The sequence below is a fragment of the Mauremys reevesii genome, linkage group 3 (assembly GCF_016161935.1).
Source record: "Mauremys reevesii isolate NIE-2019 linkage group 3, ASM1616193v1, whole genome shotgun sequence".
In the NCBI taxonomy this organism is placed as follows: domain Eukaryota; kingdom Metazoa; phylum Chordata; order Testudines; family Geoemydidae; genus Mauremys; species Mauremys reevesii.
In genome coordinates, this window is record NC_052625.1 from 41,654,701 (window position 1) to 41,671,015 (window position 16,315).

General features: G+C 44.2%; 1 protein-coding gene across 3 annotated transcripts in view; it reads left to right on the plus strand.

The window, feature by feature from the left end:
• The first annotated feature begins 339 nt into the window (after window positions 1-339).
• Window positions 340-16,315, plus strand: part of SOCS5 (suppressor of cytokine signaling 5) — a 106,990-nt gene continuing 91,014 nt past the window's right edge. For 2 of the 3 annotated variants that reach the window (XR_005596292.1, XM_039530709.1), the window contains exon 1: window positions 340-486. The gene's annotated coding sequence lies outside the window, so the exon portion shown is untranslated. Of the gene's footprint in view, window positions 487-15,900; window positions 15,992-16,315 lie in introns of all 3 variants that reach the window. The other variant, XM_039530710.1, reaches the window with a different exon arrangement.

A 16,315-nucleotide genomic window follows, 5' to 3' on the forward strand; every position in this document is an offset into this window, starting at 1 on the left:
AGGCCCAGAACCAGGCCCTAGAACATTCCAGCTAACGGTTTCCTCATTTAATTTCACCCCCACGTGATCAATCCCATTTGGCCGGTCTTAGTGCCCGAATCCAAAATGGCCGCTGACGAGACCACTCCAGGACTGGGCAATCTGCCCGACTTCAAGATGGCAGTAAACGGGGGCTCGCTAGAGCGGTTCTAGCGGGGCCCGTACAAACGCAGCGCTCCTATAGGCTGGATGTGGCCTCTACTCTAGTCCTGTACTGTTCCTATTGGTCCTCTGAAAGTACAGGTCCCCTGTGATTGGCTGCGGCGTTGTCACTCCCCCATCCTTCTCCGCCCGGGGAGCTATTTCCCATTCGGTGGGGGTTCTGGACGGGGCTGCGCCGTCCCTGCGAGGCAGCGGGAGCCGGGTGGGCCCGGGAGCGGATGATGCTGGGGCCCCGGGAGGAGCCGGGACGGGGCTGAGATGCGCCGGCCCCGCCGCAGCTGAACGGTAGGAGTCTCCCGGCCGGGGCTTGGGCTCCCCCGGGCTGAGGAGCGGGGCGCTGGGGGCCTGCCCCGCTCCCGGCCGCAGAGAGGCGCCCCCACCCCCACCTCGCGGGCTCGCTCTCCTCGGCCTGTCGGAGGCCCGGTCCCCGCCAGGGGAGGCGGGGAGCAGCCGCGGCGGCCGTCTCCATTCCGCCGCGAGCAGTGAGAGCTCGGGGGAGCGGGGTGGGTGGGGGGGGGGGGGCGCGGGGCAAGGGGGCTGCAGGGGAGTGAGAGGAGACAGCGTGGGGTCAAGCGCCACTTCCAGGTACGGTGCCCAGCCCCGTCCGTGCGCGGAGGGGTTACTGCAGGGCGAGCGGATCCGGGAGGCGCCCTCAGAGCCCGGCGCTGACGGGAAGGGTACCTGGCTTGCAGCGTCTGCTGGAGGAAGAGGGGCCTGCTGGAAAATGTTATAGTTCAGAGAGTGGCCACTCTTGCAGAGGTGGGGAAACTCGGAATTGACACTTCCAGCGAAAACTCAGAGCATATCTTCTCTTGTCGTTAACTTTCAGATTAACCCACAAACTCAGTCAGACAAGAATGATATAACTCAAATTTTAAATGTCTAGGCAGAAAGGGAGAATTGACTTGCTAATACCATATTGTTAGATTTAGCATCATTTGGAAGCTAACTGATAGCATTTAGAAATTTTATATATATGTCTGTGTGTAATATATACACATATATTACACAATTTTGCAAAATTGTGTGTCTCGGATGTTTATTACAATCTACTTGCACGAATGGTTATAATGGGGGGAAAAAGATGGTTACTTGCCCCAGGCATGTGGATGAGAGAAATTTTGAAAGGCTGATTTATGTGTGCATTATTGTGAATACTCTCTTGGAATTAAAGAGGTAATAAATAGCTCTATTTCTGCTGTGACAAGCTTTGTAATTTAATACTTGAACTGAACCACAATAGCTTGCTCCTGTGGTGTACACTTGTATCTGTGCTGTCCATGTTTATTTCAGGGTTTTGTGTTTCAGCTAATCATTTATTTTATATATATAGATAGATAGATATTCATACATGTAACAGTCAAGGTGTGGGCAGTTTCATCCCATCATTCACTTAACTGCAGAAGGCTGCTCTTTTCATCTGTTCATTGAATTTTTTAATATGCTATGTTTCAGAGTAGCAGTCCTGTTAGTCTGTATCTGCAAAAAGAACAGGAGTACTTGTGGCACCTTAGAGACTAACAAATTTATTTGAGCATAAGCTTTTGTGGGCTACAGCTCACTTCATCAGATGCATGCAGTGGAAAATACAGTAGGAAGGGGTGTGTGTATTTTCTCCTACTGTATTTTCCACTGCATACATCCGATCGATATATATATATATATATATATATATATATATATATATATATATATATATATATATATATATACTATATATATATATATATACACACACACACACACAACAATGGGTGTTACCGTACACACTTTAAGGAGAGTGATCAGTTAAGGTGAGCTATTACCAGCAGGGGAGAGAGAGAATTTTTGTAGTGGTAATCAAAATGGTCCATTTGCAGCAGTTGACAAGAGGGTGTGAGGAACTGTGTGTGTGTGGGGTGGGGGGGGAATAAACATGGGGGAAATACCACGCGATCCATTGTCTACAGCCAAGCTCTGTGATACAATCACATTTGCTCCAACCCCTCAGACAGAGACAAACACCTACAAGATCTCTATCAAGCATTCTTACAACTACAGTACCCACCTGCTGAAGTGAAGAAACAGATTGACAGAGCCAGAAGAGTACCCAGAAGTCACCTACTACAGGACAGACCCAACAAAGAAAGTAACAGAACGCCACTAGCCATCACCTTCAGCCCCCAACTAAAACCTCTCCAGCGCATCATCAAGGATCTATAACCTATCCTAAAGGACGATCCATCACTCTCACAGATCTTGGGAGACAGGCCAGTCCTTGCTTACAGACAGCCCCCCCAACCTGAAGCAAATACTCACCAGCAACCACAGACCACACAACCAAAACACTAACCCATGAACCTATCCTTGCAACAAAGCCTGTTGCCAACTCTGCCCACATATCTTTTCGGGGGACACCATTGTAGGACCTAATCACATCAGCCACACTATCAGAGGCTCATTAACTTGCACATCTACCAATGTGATATATGCCGTCATGTGCCAGCAATGTCCCTCTGCCATGTACATTGGCCAAACTGGACAGTCTCTACACAAAAAAATAAATGGCCACAAATCGGATGTCAAGAATTATAACATTCAAAAACCAGTCAGAGAACACTTCAGTCTCCCTGGTCACTCAATTACAGACCTAAAAGTTGCAATATTACAACAAAAAAACTTCAAAAACAGACTCCAATGAGAGACTGCTGAATTGGAATTAATTTGCAAAATGGGCACCATTAAATTAGGCTTGCCTAAAGACTGGAAACTCTTTCCCCCCACCCACCTCCGACTGTTCCTCACACCTTCTTGTCAACTGCTTCAAATGGACCATTTTGATTACCACTGCAAAAATTTTTTTTCTCTCCTGCTGGTAATAGCTCACCTTAACTGATCACTGTCCTTAGAGTGTGTATGGTAACACCCATTGTTTCATGTTCTGTGTGTGTATGTATATTTATAATACATCTTCCTACTGTATTTTCCACTGCATGCATCCGATGAAGTGGGCTGTAGCCCACGAAAACTTATACTCAAATAAATTTGTTAGTCTCTAAGGTGCCAGAAGTACCCCTGTTCTTAATATGCTATGTAGCCTTTGAAGGAAATTGTAAACCTACAGATTAAATAACTGTTTTAATGGTAGATGATTTGAATGGAGAGTAACTTAATCTTGTATTTATGTAACTTTATTTTAAATATAAATAAATAAACCCCTGAAAAATTGCACAGATGGCTTGGTCTCATTTTTTACATTGATCCATGGAAGCCAGAAGCATGGTGAGCTAGGGATGTGCTCTGAATAGTGAAAAGAGTAGTGAAAGTCCTGTGACCTTTTTCATGACTTTTGAATGTAATACACAAAGCGTCATTTTCTACCTTGAGTTCTGCAAAGCCATAAAATGTATGTAAATATTATCTACTGTTCTTTAATTGATATTTAATCCTAGTTAAAGACAGCCTTTGTTAATTTCTTCTTTACAGTTGGCATGTTTAATTTAAACTCTCTACAAGACAAGTTCTGTGTATTTCTGGCATTCATCCTATAAGACCCACAGTTACATACAGTACCGTATTTCATTAGATTGGTAGCATTTGAAATGTACCATGTACAAAATATATAATTTTTTTCACTAATCAGATACATCTTAAGCTTGGAATTCTCTTCTGTTTATATATAGAGAAACCTTTTCTGATTTTTATTCTGCTGGTAGGAAAGGAGTGATTAAGATGTCAGTATTTCATTGTTTGTTTAAATGCTCAAAAATATACCTGGGACCTGAACCTGGAATGAAATATGCCTGGGCACAGGAATGCACTAGCATGAAACTCATTGCAGGATGAGGTTAAGCCATCTCCTAAAAAAACCTCAGAACTTGTGTGTGGGTTTTTTCTTAATATCAAGAGATTTTATAATCAGAACTATGGTTCTCACTTTCTTTTCATGTAAAATTAGTTACAGTCAAGTATAAGGACCTTGCATAAGATATAGTACTTGATAAAGCAAAAAGAGCCTTCTGGCCACCTTTTCTTTTCCCCTGCAATCTGTTTTCGCACAACATTGTCCTAGTAACTTACAGTCATCAAAATTTCTAAGTTGAACAACTTCTTGTTAGAAAGATACTCCTGGGAGCATTCTGTGCCAAAAAATTAAAAATTCTGTAAATTGTATTTGTCAAAATAACACTACATAATCATACCAGCTTCAATTTTTTTGGTAATTTATTTAAAAATACCAGTCAGCAACTATGTTTGTAACAATACAGACATGCACAAAAATCCCCCCATGAGTAGAGTTAAAGAAATCCCTGTGACAACCCAGTTCCTGTTTCTCTGCCCTCTCCCACACAGAGCCCAGTGGGGGGAGACACTCTTGCCTCATAGAATCTCAGGGTTGGAAGGGACCTCAGGAGGTGATCTAGTCCAACCCCCTGCTCAAAGCAGGACCAATTCCCAACTAAACCATCCCAGTCAGGGTTTTGTCAAGCCTGATCTTAAAAACCTCTAAGGAAGGAGATTCCACCACCTCCCTAGATAACCCATTCCAGTGCTTCATCCTCCTCCTAGTGAAAAAGTTTTTCCTAATATCCAACCTAAACCACCCCCATTGCAACTTGAGACCATTACTCCTTGTTCTGTCATCAGGTACCACTGAGAACAGTCTAGATCCATCCTCTTTGGAACCCCCTTTCAGGTAGTTAAAAGCAGCTATCAAATCCCCCCTCATTCTTCTCTTCTGCAGACTAAACAATCCCAGTTCCCTCAGCCTCTCCTCATAAGTCATGTGCTCCAGCCCCCTAATCATTTTTTGTTGCCCTTCGCTGGACACTCTCCAATTTTTCCACATCCTTCTTGTAGTATGGGGCCAAAAACTGGACACAGTACTCCAGATGAGGCCTCACCAGTGCTGAATAGAGGGGAATGATCACATCCCTTGATCTGCTGGCAATGCCCCTTCTTATACAGCCCAAAATGCCATTAGCCTTCTTAGCCTCCTTCCCCCAGAGGCCAGCTGTGTGGTCTGCCCAGCCCTGACCACTCCCAGCCCAGACACTGTCACTCCCTATAAGGTGACCAGATAGCAACTGTGGGGAAAAAATGGGATGGGGGTGGGGGGTAATAGGCACCTATATAAGGTTCAATTATTTTGGTAACTTATTTAAACTACAATACAGTGGATGGAGAATCGGAGTGGGGAGCATTGGAGGAAATCACCAAACCCCTTCTGCCTAATAGCAATGGAGCTAGGTTTGACCCTTTATTTCTATTATTAGTCAATAAATATTCAGCCATCTGCTCAGTGTTGCATCACAGGCAACTGAAGAGCAAGTGAGGGCTGGGGATTCAAACTCACAAATTTATACTGGCTACTGACCATCTCCAGGAAGGTCAGTAGCAAATAGTTCATGGAGCACATTTTGATAGGACATTTTTTCGGTCCAAACATCTAGACCTGTTCTAATCACTAAAGCACCATAAGCATTTTTAAGACCATACTGTCCTTTACAATAAGGCTCCTTTACACCACTCTGGCAATGTAAAGGAGCCTTAACTTTTGTATACTTCTGGGGGAATTCACTCAGAACAATGGGAACAATCCACTAAGCAGGCAGGCTGCTACATTCTCCTCCACCTGAGAGAACAGAGCCTGCCCTGTGCCTACCTCTTCAGAAACACCCCCCACCCCCACCCCATGCCAAGCATGCCACAATAGCTAGCAAGAGGGACAGCGTCTCTCACACTCATGACTTCCTAGTTCCTCCCCCTCCCCCACCCCGGCGATTTACATCTCTACCAGCTGCTCTGGGTGCCCAAACTGACCTGTCTGCACTGCCAGGAAGGAGGCACGTGACTGCTCTTGTGACTTTCCTTTGCTTTCCCATCAGAAGTCATTTTTCTGCGGTGAAACACAGAAATCTGCAGGGGCCATGTATTCTGTGCACATGTAATGACACAGAATTCCCCCAGGAGTAAGATATAGCCTGAGTAAAGCTGTCACAATGGAGTGTAAAGAGACAGCCTCCAGGTTAACTAGGCCCTAGCCCATTCAGGAGTGTATAGATAAACATCAGGACATTGAAATGAACCCAGAATTTCAGTGGTAACCTATGTGGGTCTTGACGCAATGGTGTAATGTGCTTTCTGATCTCATGGTAGGCTAGAAGGTAGAGTGTTGCATGTCCGTCTCTCAAGTTTCTGGATGCCTTCTTTGCACTCTGCTTTGGACTGACACAGAGCAGATTCTGGGGTATAACAGACTCAGCTGCTGAAATTCTGTGACTTTTGGCAAATTATACCCACAATGTTCTGTTCCATCTGGAAAACTCATCTTTTTTTTTTTTTAAAGAGGATTTCCCTGTAAACTACCTAGTACTGCTGAGTTTTGTTGGACAAATGTATTGAAAACATGAGAGATGACATCTGTGATCACAGCCTTTGGAGACATCAGTTACTAGGTATTCTAAGATCTTGCTCATCGTGGGTGCCAAAGATGTTGATTCGGGGACAGAAACTTAATGGACACAATTTTACCATGAATAAAAGTATTTAAATCACTAAATGTTACAGTTCTGCCCAGGGGCCTCACTCACACTGGGCACTGTTCAGACACCTAGAAGGCCTGGCTCCTGCCCCATAAAGCTTACAGTTTAAGAAACCAAGTGACATGAGCAACAACATTTAGGTTATTTGAAATGAAAGGGTAATGGGAGTTGCATACCATTGTTCATTATCAGAATGTGGCTCAATGTTTCAGCCATATATCTTTGACCAAAGTTTCTAAACAAATCTATAAACTTATCCTCAGCTTGCTTCGTTATGCTTTGGTATTGCAACACATATACAGTAGCAATAGCATCTTTGGATGAAATGACTTAACTTTCTAGAATTTGCTGTAATATCACTTTGTATTGTCAGTAATGCTGAGTAGAAGTCATTCTGCGCCACTGCACAATGCAGAATTTTTCAGAAATTAATGTGCACATAGAATTTCCTTTCACTCATAGAAATTGGCTGCAGTGCTGCTGGCTGCCACTAGGGGCCACTGGACCCAGCAGAGCCTAGCTCACACATAGAAGACATTGCCGTGGGGAAGGGAGGAAGCTAGAGGATTCCTGGCAGCTGCAGTTCCCTGCATGCCCTGAGGGAAGGAGACAGTGATGTGCAGGAAACTCCACACAAGCTCGAGACTCGGCATCACACTGTTTCTCCCTCTGGATCCCTGGGCTCTGACGGGTAGAGGGGTGGGTATCTGCGCAAGGGGGAGCCTGTGGCTGGGCTCTGGAGGACGGGTGTCTGGCCTTGGGGGCCACAGCTAGGCTCTGTGTGGGAGGGAACATAAGAATGGCCATACTGGTCAGACCAAAAGTCCATCTAGCCCAGTGTCCTGTCTGCCGACAGTGGCCAATGCCAGGTGCCCCAGAGGGAGTGAACCTAACAGGTAATGATCAAGTGCTCTCTCTCCTGCCATCCATCTCCACCCTCTGACAAACAGAGGCTAGGGACACCATTCTTACCCATCCTGGCTAATAGCCATTAATGGACTTAACCTCCATGAATTTATCCAGTTCTCTTTTAAACCCTGTTATAGTTCTAGCCTTTACAACCTCCTCAGGCAAGGAGTTTCACAGGTTGACTGTGCGCAAGTAGAGGCTGGGCTCTGGGGGGAGGGTGCAGTTATCTAGGCAAGTGGGGGCTGGGGGCCCTCGGCTGGGCGTGTGTGTGTGTGCATGCTGTTATCTGAGCTCAGGGGGACCCCGCAGCTGGGCTCTGAGGGGGTTTGGGTGTATTGGCTGAGGGGGGGGCCCTTTGGCTGGGTTATTGAGGGCGGGGAGAAGGGTTCTGGGTGTCTAGCCCCCGGGTTGGGCTCTGCAGGGGGCATGGAGGCAGAGGAACAGAACCTGGGGTGTCATAGGGATTTCTTTAACTCTCCTGGGGGGATTTTTGTATGTGTCTGTTTTGTTACAGACATACTTGCTGACAGGTATTTTGAAAAAAATTAGCAAAATAATTGAAACTGGTGTGATCGGGTAGTGTTGTTTTGACAAATACAATTTGCAGAATTTTAAAATATTGTGTGCAAAATGTTTAATTTTTTGGTGCAGAATGCTCCGCAGGAGCAAGAAGTTTAAAGTGAGTACAGTTTGCAAATATGATCAGAAACAAGCTTAATTCTGTGAAGCACTTACTTTTAGTAGCCTCCGGCTAAGGAAGTTTTGATTAACGTCAGAAGTGAGTAACACTTTAAGGGTCAGATTGTGCCACCCTTACACTGAGCAAGACTTTAACACCACAAATAACACCATTGAAATGCAGTGTATTGAAATGAGTGAGACTTCTTGTACTGGCAAGGCACTATTCAACATAAGGCTGGCACAAACAGGCCCTAATCAAGCATGTTTAAACATAAATACTAGGCATTTGGGTTTTGTTTTTTGTTTTTCCTTAAATGTAGAAACTAGCCTTGAGTTCTTTCCCCCTCTCTTCTCAGTAGAGGGTGTATGTGTCTGTCTCTCTCTGAGACAGACAGAGGCTATTAACCTGCCTTGAAAACAAATTTAATTTAAAACTGGAAAAAAAACTTTTGGGGATTCTGAAATCATAAACTTGGATGGATAATTGATACTTCATTTGCACAGCTCCCAATTTAAAGTATTGGCAACACTAAATGGCATTGAAGGGGGGGGGAGAGAGAGAGGGAAAAAAAACAACCACAAACACACACACTCTCTCTCTCTCTCTTTTGGAATTTTTTCGTGGGCACTGTTGTATAAAATATTGATGTAAACAGGTTAGAAATTATCTGTTGCTTGTTTACACTTAAAATTGTGTGTTGGAATAGTCATTGTGTAAATAAAACAGCTTCTCCGTATTTTCTAACTGGTCTAAATGTCTTAAATCTATTTTTTGTTTTCAGAATTGCAGTAGTAGTTTCGCTTCTTGGCATATCTAGTAGTGTACAACTGCTTATCATGGCTTCATACACCTGATGACATTAGATATGTGACTGTTCCAGTCCCTGGAGGGTTACCTAGGGTTTCACTGTTACAGCCATCTAATGGCTACAAGCACAGCTAAGAAGACCTGATCGGGGTAGGGAGCAGAGGGTTTGGAAGAAACCATTCCCTATTTGCAAGTTCCTGCATAACTGTCAATTATGGGTATTTTCACCTTTCTCTGAAACACTGCTACTTCTTGCTTTTGGTGACAGGATGTAGATGATCATTAATCTGGCGAGGTATAGTTGTTGCTATGTTCCTTTAACCCAGGGGTAGTCAATAGGTGGACTGTGGGCCAAATCCAGATTGCCAGATGCTTTTGAACAGACTGCAACATCTTAAATAAATAAATTTATTTATTGTGGTGTGAAAAATGTTTCTCCGGAGTCTGGACCTTGACTATACCTTGACCAAGAAATTTGGACCTTGACAAAAGACTACCCCTGCTTTAGCCTGTGAATAGTCCAGTTAACATTTTCTGATCTCATACATTCTATTTGGATTTTATGTAAGGTTCATATTTTATGTATCCCTAGTCAAAAGACTAAGAAAATGAGTATGAGGGTAGCTTACTGTGAATGATGCAATCCTATTAAAAGGAAAAGCCATAAATCTTGCTACCTCTGTCCATCATGCCCTGATACTTAGCTACTTAACGATCTGAAGTCTTTGAAGCTTTTGTCTGTGTCTTAGTTGATTTCATGTAGCTTTCACATAAGACAGAGGGCTTTTCTGCACTTAAAATGCTACAGTGGTGCAGTTGCGCCACTATAGCGCTTCAGCATAGATGCTGTCTTTGCCATTGGCATTGGTAACTTATCTCCCTGAGAGGCAGTAGCTAGATTGACAGAAGAATTCTTCCATCAACCTTGTGCTGCCTACCTGAGGACTCAGGTCAGCTTAACTATGTCACTTGGGTGTAGATTGTTTTACACCCCTGAGCAATGTAGCTGGCTTAACCTAATCATAATAGACCGGCCCATATGCAAATGTATTTGTCATCTGTTCTTCCACTTAATTATTAAACTGGTGAGGTTTACTTTTTTTTTTTTAATATGACTTTCCAGATAGTGGAGTGAAGCATCAAATCTAGAAGTTCTATTTCCCCCCCGGAAAGCTTGGAGTCACTTAAGTTCCTATGTCTGATAAGTAATTTTGGAGAATGATGAAAATAACACTTGACATACAGCTTGGTCATAAACTCCTAAAAACCTTGATTAATTGTACTAGGATTAATGGCTTCACAAATTCCTACTTACTAAGCAAATAGTCATAGCGTGGCATGATTAATACACATTTCTGCTTCACGCACTCCCCACCAGTGCTATGCTTGGTGTCTCTCTCCGCAAAGGTCAGTCTCTAAAAGAAAGATGACTCTTTTTTTTTTTTAATTACTTTGAATTACTATTGTAGTAGTGCCTAGAGACCTCAACTAGACCATGTGTCCTGTTGTTTGTTGTATAGTTTGAAGTACACCTCTACCTCGATATAACACAGTCCTCGGGAGCCAAAAAATTTTACTGCGTTATAGGTGAAACCACATTATATCAAACTTGATTTGCTCCACCGGAGTGCACATCCCCGCTCCCCCAGAGCACTGCTTTACCGCGTTATATCCTAATTTATGGTATATCAGGTCGCGTTATATCAAGGTAGAGGTGTACATCCTTTCTAAATATTTTAAGTGATATTGGCATGCACAGATTGTTCTCAAAGACTAGTTAGCAATGCTTCCCTGTCAAACTGAGGTTGTATCAAGTAGGATCCTAGAGAGGTCTGTCCTATATCTGGTACCATTTCATGTTTTCATTAATGATTAGGACGATGGAGTGGACAGCATACTAAAAATAAACAAACAAAAAAACTTGCAGGTGACACCAAACTGGGAGGGATTGCAAGCATTTTGGAGCACAGGATTAGAATGCCAAGTGCTCTGGATAAATTGGAAAATTGGTTTGAAATCAATAAAATGAAATTCAGTAAAAATATGTGCAAAGCTCTTTAGTTAGGAGGGAAAAATCAAACCCACAAATACAAAGGGGGGAAGTAATTGGCTAGGTGGAAAAGGATGGAGGTTGTAGCGGCTCACAAATTGAAGGAGTCAATAGTGTGATTCTGTTGCGCAAAAACAAAAAAAGTCAAGCTGCAATTCTGTGACCATTATATGTAAGACGTGGGAGGTAATTGTCCCTCTGTATTTGGCACTGAGGAGGCCTCAATTGTAGTAATGTATCCAGATTTGGGCACCACACTTTGAGAAGGATATGAAAAATTGGAGAACTCCATAGAAGAGCAACAAAAGCAAGAGGTTTGGAAAACCATGGCCTTTGAGGAGAGGCTGAAATAATTTGGCATATTTAATCAAGAGAGGGCTCAGGTTGGACATATTTCTTCAAATATGTGAAAGTTGTTATAAAGAGGACAGTGATCAATTGTTCTTCATATCCACTGAAGGTAAGATAAGCGTTAATCATCTCCGTTTGCAGCAAGAGAGATCTAGGTTGTATATTAGAAAACTTTTTTTCTAATTATAGTAATAGTTAAGCACTAGAACAGGTTACCCAGTGAGGCTGTGGAAACCACCTCATTGGAGGCTTTTAAGAATGGGTTATACAAATATCTAGCAGAAATTGTGCTGATATACTTAATCCTGCCTTAGCATACAGTGATAGACTAGATGACCTCTTGAGGTCCCACCCTGCCCTACATTTCTGTGATTCTGTTAACTGAGATGCATAACTCATGCATAACTGGAGGTATGTTTCTGTGATGGTATAGATGTGAGGGGGGGAAAAAAGCTTGCTTAGTACAGGAAGCTGAATTGTGACACGATGGTAGTATGTTTCGTGAACGTGTGTGTAATTTGGGTGGGGTTAAGTTATGGTATTAGAAGTTGCTGGAAGTTTTTATTACTTTCTGCTGGCAGATCGCTGTAGTTTGTTTACTGTAAGCTTTTCAAATAAAAAGAAATGGATAAAGTTTTAAGGATATCTATTTTAATAGAAGCAGCATTTTGACTTGTATACCTTATCTGAAAAGACATAGTGGTAAGTTCTCTAACAGTACCATGATGCACTATTAGCTTTCAGACTAACATGTCATTCTCCTGTTAAACTGAAAAATTAAAAGTGTGAATAGTTAAAATGGCTACTTTACTTTATGTAGAATTGCATTTTAAAGCATCCAACCTTCTGGTGAGATTTAAAGTATAAATAGCTTTAGGATAGTATTCAGTTATCTAATTTTGTGGCTTCAGTTATTGGATGGGTTGCTTTAGCTTTTGAGCTATATCTTGTTAAAATGTTACATTTGAAGTTTGGTAAATGCACACTATCCCTTCAGGAACTTACTCTTAACACTTGACAGCTGTATAAATTAATAGTGACAACTGCACACATCTTTCATCAGCTAGTGTAGGTGGTACCTGAGTGAAACAGAGAGAGAAATTATGTACACTGTGTGTAAAGCTGGACACTTGTAAATTTTTTTACAATACTGAAATTTTAACATTTTGGGTTTTAAAGCCTAGTGAATATGCTAATGAGTAACTCACTTAACATGCAGTTTAGTTTCAGGAAATATGAAATGACACACTAGCTTGATGGTTATAAGATTATGTAGACTTTTGAAAACCTCGGTGAGAAAATGTATGTAGTGTCTTTAATAGCTGGCCAAAACTCTGTGTAGCTTTACATCAGTGGTCCCCAACCTTTTTTGACTGGCAGGCGCCAGATGACAAGCCATGGAGGACTGTGGTGGTGGACGAGCATCTGCTGAAATGCTGCCAACGAGTGGCGTCATCCAGAGGCGTCGCCACTGAAATTTGGCGGCATTTCGGCGGCGACGCCTCTGGATGACGTTGTTTGTCAGCTCGTCCGCCGGCCAGTACGTGGGTGCGCTTAGATGCCCCGGGGCGCGCCATGGTGCCCGCAGGCACCACATTGGGGACCCCTGCTTTACAAATTCCTGTTAATTTCACGGTGGATTAAAATGGATAACTTTTAAAAATCAGATTTTTATTTTGTTTTAAATTATAATTTCTTATTAAAAATAAACCTCTTTAAAATGAAATCTGAATTTAATATAAAATATATTAAGGCCTAAACTTATTGTAATCTCTTAAAACATTTAAATAAAAAATGTGCTGAATCCATAAGCCTCTATCAAACTCGAAGTTAGCATTAAATGTTGCTTTTCTGAATAAAGAGAGATTCCTCCCCAAGCCCACCTAGAGTCTAACTTTTGAGATCAAGTTTTATAAGTATGGCACAATAGTTCAGCCTAAGTATCTTTGGGTATGCATACTCTAGAAATGCTGCGGCTTTCTTTCGTCGCTGTAATAAATCTACCTCTCCGAGAGGCAGTGACTAGATTGATGGACGAATTCTTCCATTGACCTAGCAGTGTCTACACCTGGGCTTAGGTTGGCTTAATTTACCCTCAGGGGAATTCTGCGCCACTGCACATGCAGATTTCTTTGCTTCCCTGCAGAAAAAGGGGGAAGGGGAAGCAAAGGGAAGCCACAAGAGCGGTCATGTGCCCCTCCCCAGCAGTATGTTTCAGGTGCCCAGGGCAGCCAGCAGAGAGGTAGATCACTGTGGGGCAGGGGTCTGGGGAAGACCTGGCTAGTGGCTCCAACCCTGCGCTGGGCTAGGCGAGGAGGATAGGACGACTTCTTCCCCGTACGGCATCCGGGACCAGGTCAGACCCACCTCCAGATTTCTCTCCCAGTTGTAGGAAGCTCTGCAAACTCCCCTCCCCACTATGCTTCCTGCACCCATTGTTCCTCAGATCCTGTACAGGGATCCCTGTACAGGTAGCTGTTCCCCCCCCATCCGCCCAACCCCCTTGCATCCAGACTCCCTCATACTCAGACCCCCCTGCTGAGCGTCCCCCCACACCCATACTACCCCCCCAATGAGCCACACTCCCCCTGCAGCATCCCAGTGAGCCACCTGTACCTGGATCCCCATCCCACTGAGCCCCAACCAGCTGCACCGGGATCCCTCACCCCACTGAGACCCACATTTTCAGCATCTGGACCCCCCAATCTGTCCACACCCAGACTCCCTCAGCTGAGCCCCAGCCACCTTCACTTGGACCCCCCCCCCGCAGAGTCCCATTACCATTGCACCCAGAACCCCCAATAAGCCCCATGCATCCAGATCCTCCCCCCCCCCACACACACACAGATCCCCCACTGAGTCACCCGCACCCAGATTGCCCCACACAGAACCCTCTCAACCCGCACCTGGATCCCCCCACGCTAAGCCCCTCCCTACTTGGATCCTGCCTTGCTTGTGTACCTGGCATAGAGGGGCAGGGCCCTGGTGTGTTTCTGGGGCAGGCCTGGTCCATGTGCTGTGTCAGGTTTGAGTTCAGCCTCACAGCTGAGTCCGTGTCTCAGACAGGAGCTGCACAGTGATCTTCCCACCTCTGTGCAGCCAGTGGCCTGTGCTCCCCAATGTCACGCTGGAGCCTCCACATTTATTTGACAAATAAAATCTGCAGAATTTTAAAATGTGTGCAGAATTTTTGTTTTTTGGTGCAGACTGCCCTCAGGAATACTTATGTTCCATGAAGTGTGAAATTTTTCACAGCCCGGAGCTATGTAGTTCAGCCAACCTAACTTTGTATAGTGTAGATAGCTGTTAAGAGAGTGTCTCATTTTCAAGAGACTTAGGCCTGGTCTGCACTACAAAGTAAGGTTCATATAAACTGCCTGGCGTTGAGCTAGTTGTGCATGTGTCTAGGATTACAATTTGTCCCCCACCAATGTAAGTCCCCTGATACGGTGATGCGGTAGCACCATCTTCCCGAATGGCATTGAACCATGCTTGATGATGTAGTGCAAGGGTAGACACTGTTACCTATGTTGACCCTAACAGTACTTCAGCAGATGTCCCACACTGCCAGACACTGACTGCTCTGGTCACAATTGTGAACTTCACTGCCCAGGGGTCCCGAAGACCAGAAGTGTGCCTTTTAGAACCCTGCAAAGTTTTGAAATGCCATTTCCTGACTGATCAGCTTGACGAGCATACCTAGCAGTTTTCCATTGTTATGTGCAACTGCCCAGCTGACCGTGCTGGCTATATGTTCCAGATGCGCTCTGGCTCAGAGTAGACAGGAGATGTTGGATCTCCTGGGCCTGAGGGTAGAAGAGGCTGTACAAACAGCGCTATGGACCAGCTGTAGAAATACAGACATCTGTGAGCAGATTGCATGGAGGATGCAGGAGAAGAGATATGACACTGATGAGCAGCAGTGTCACATGAAAGCAAAGGAACTGTGGTAGGCATACTAGCAGAATAGGGAGGTCAACAGTGAGTCCTGTGTCAAGCCAAAGACCTGCTGCTTTTACGAATAGCAGCACGCAACCTTAGAGACTGCAGCACCACCCCACAGACCACTGAGGATCCCTCTGAAGAGCCCAAGAGACAGACCACTAGTATGAACAGTAAGGTCGAGGAGGATGGGGGACATGTGCCCATAGGTCCAGCTAATGCTGCAAGCCAGAATCTTTTTGAGACTCCACTGCAGTCCAGTCAGTCAAGCATAAGCAAGCCCAATGCAGGGGAAGGAACCCCAGGTAAGTGTAAATATTTCCCATTACAATGAAGTACTGATTGTACACCCAACTTAGCAAGATGCACTTATTGTCTTTTTGTTACACTACCTCTTTTAGACAGTAAATTATCTGCTTTTCATTCACCTGTAGAGTTAAGCAGGGATGGACATGTGGAGCAGTTTATGTATCTAGAAGGGGATTCAAGGGACATCCCTGAGAGCCTGATGAAACATTCATGGAGGTACTCTACAATCTTTTCTTGAAGGTCGTTGGGGCTGGCAGCCTTATTTTTTTTTCCTTCACAGTAGGACACTTTCCCACGTCAGTCTGTGATAACTTTGGCAGGTACCATTGCAGAAAACAGGCTAGTGGTATATGGGCCCAAGCAGATTCAGCACACCAGCAGCAGCTGTGCTCTCTGGACCTTTTTTACCCTTAGAAGTGAGATATTGGCGAAAATCATCACTGCCTGTGGAAAATGGTGCCAGTATTCAGTGCCATTGCCTTACACTCATAGTTTCACACAACCAAGCAATTCCCTTCTCATTTCCCTTGCCCCTGGTGG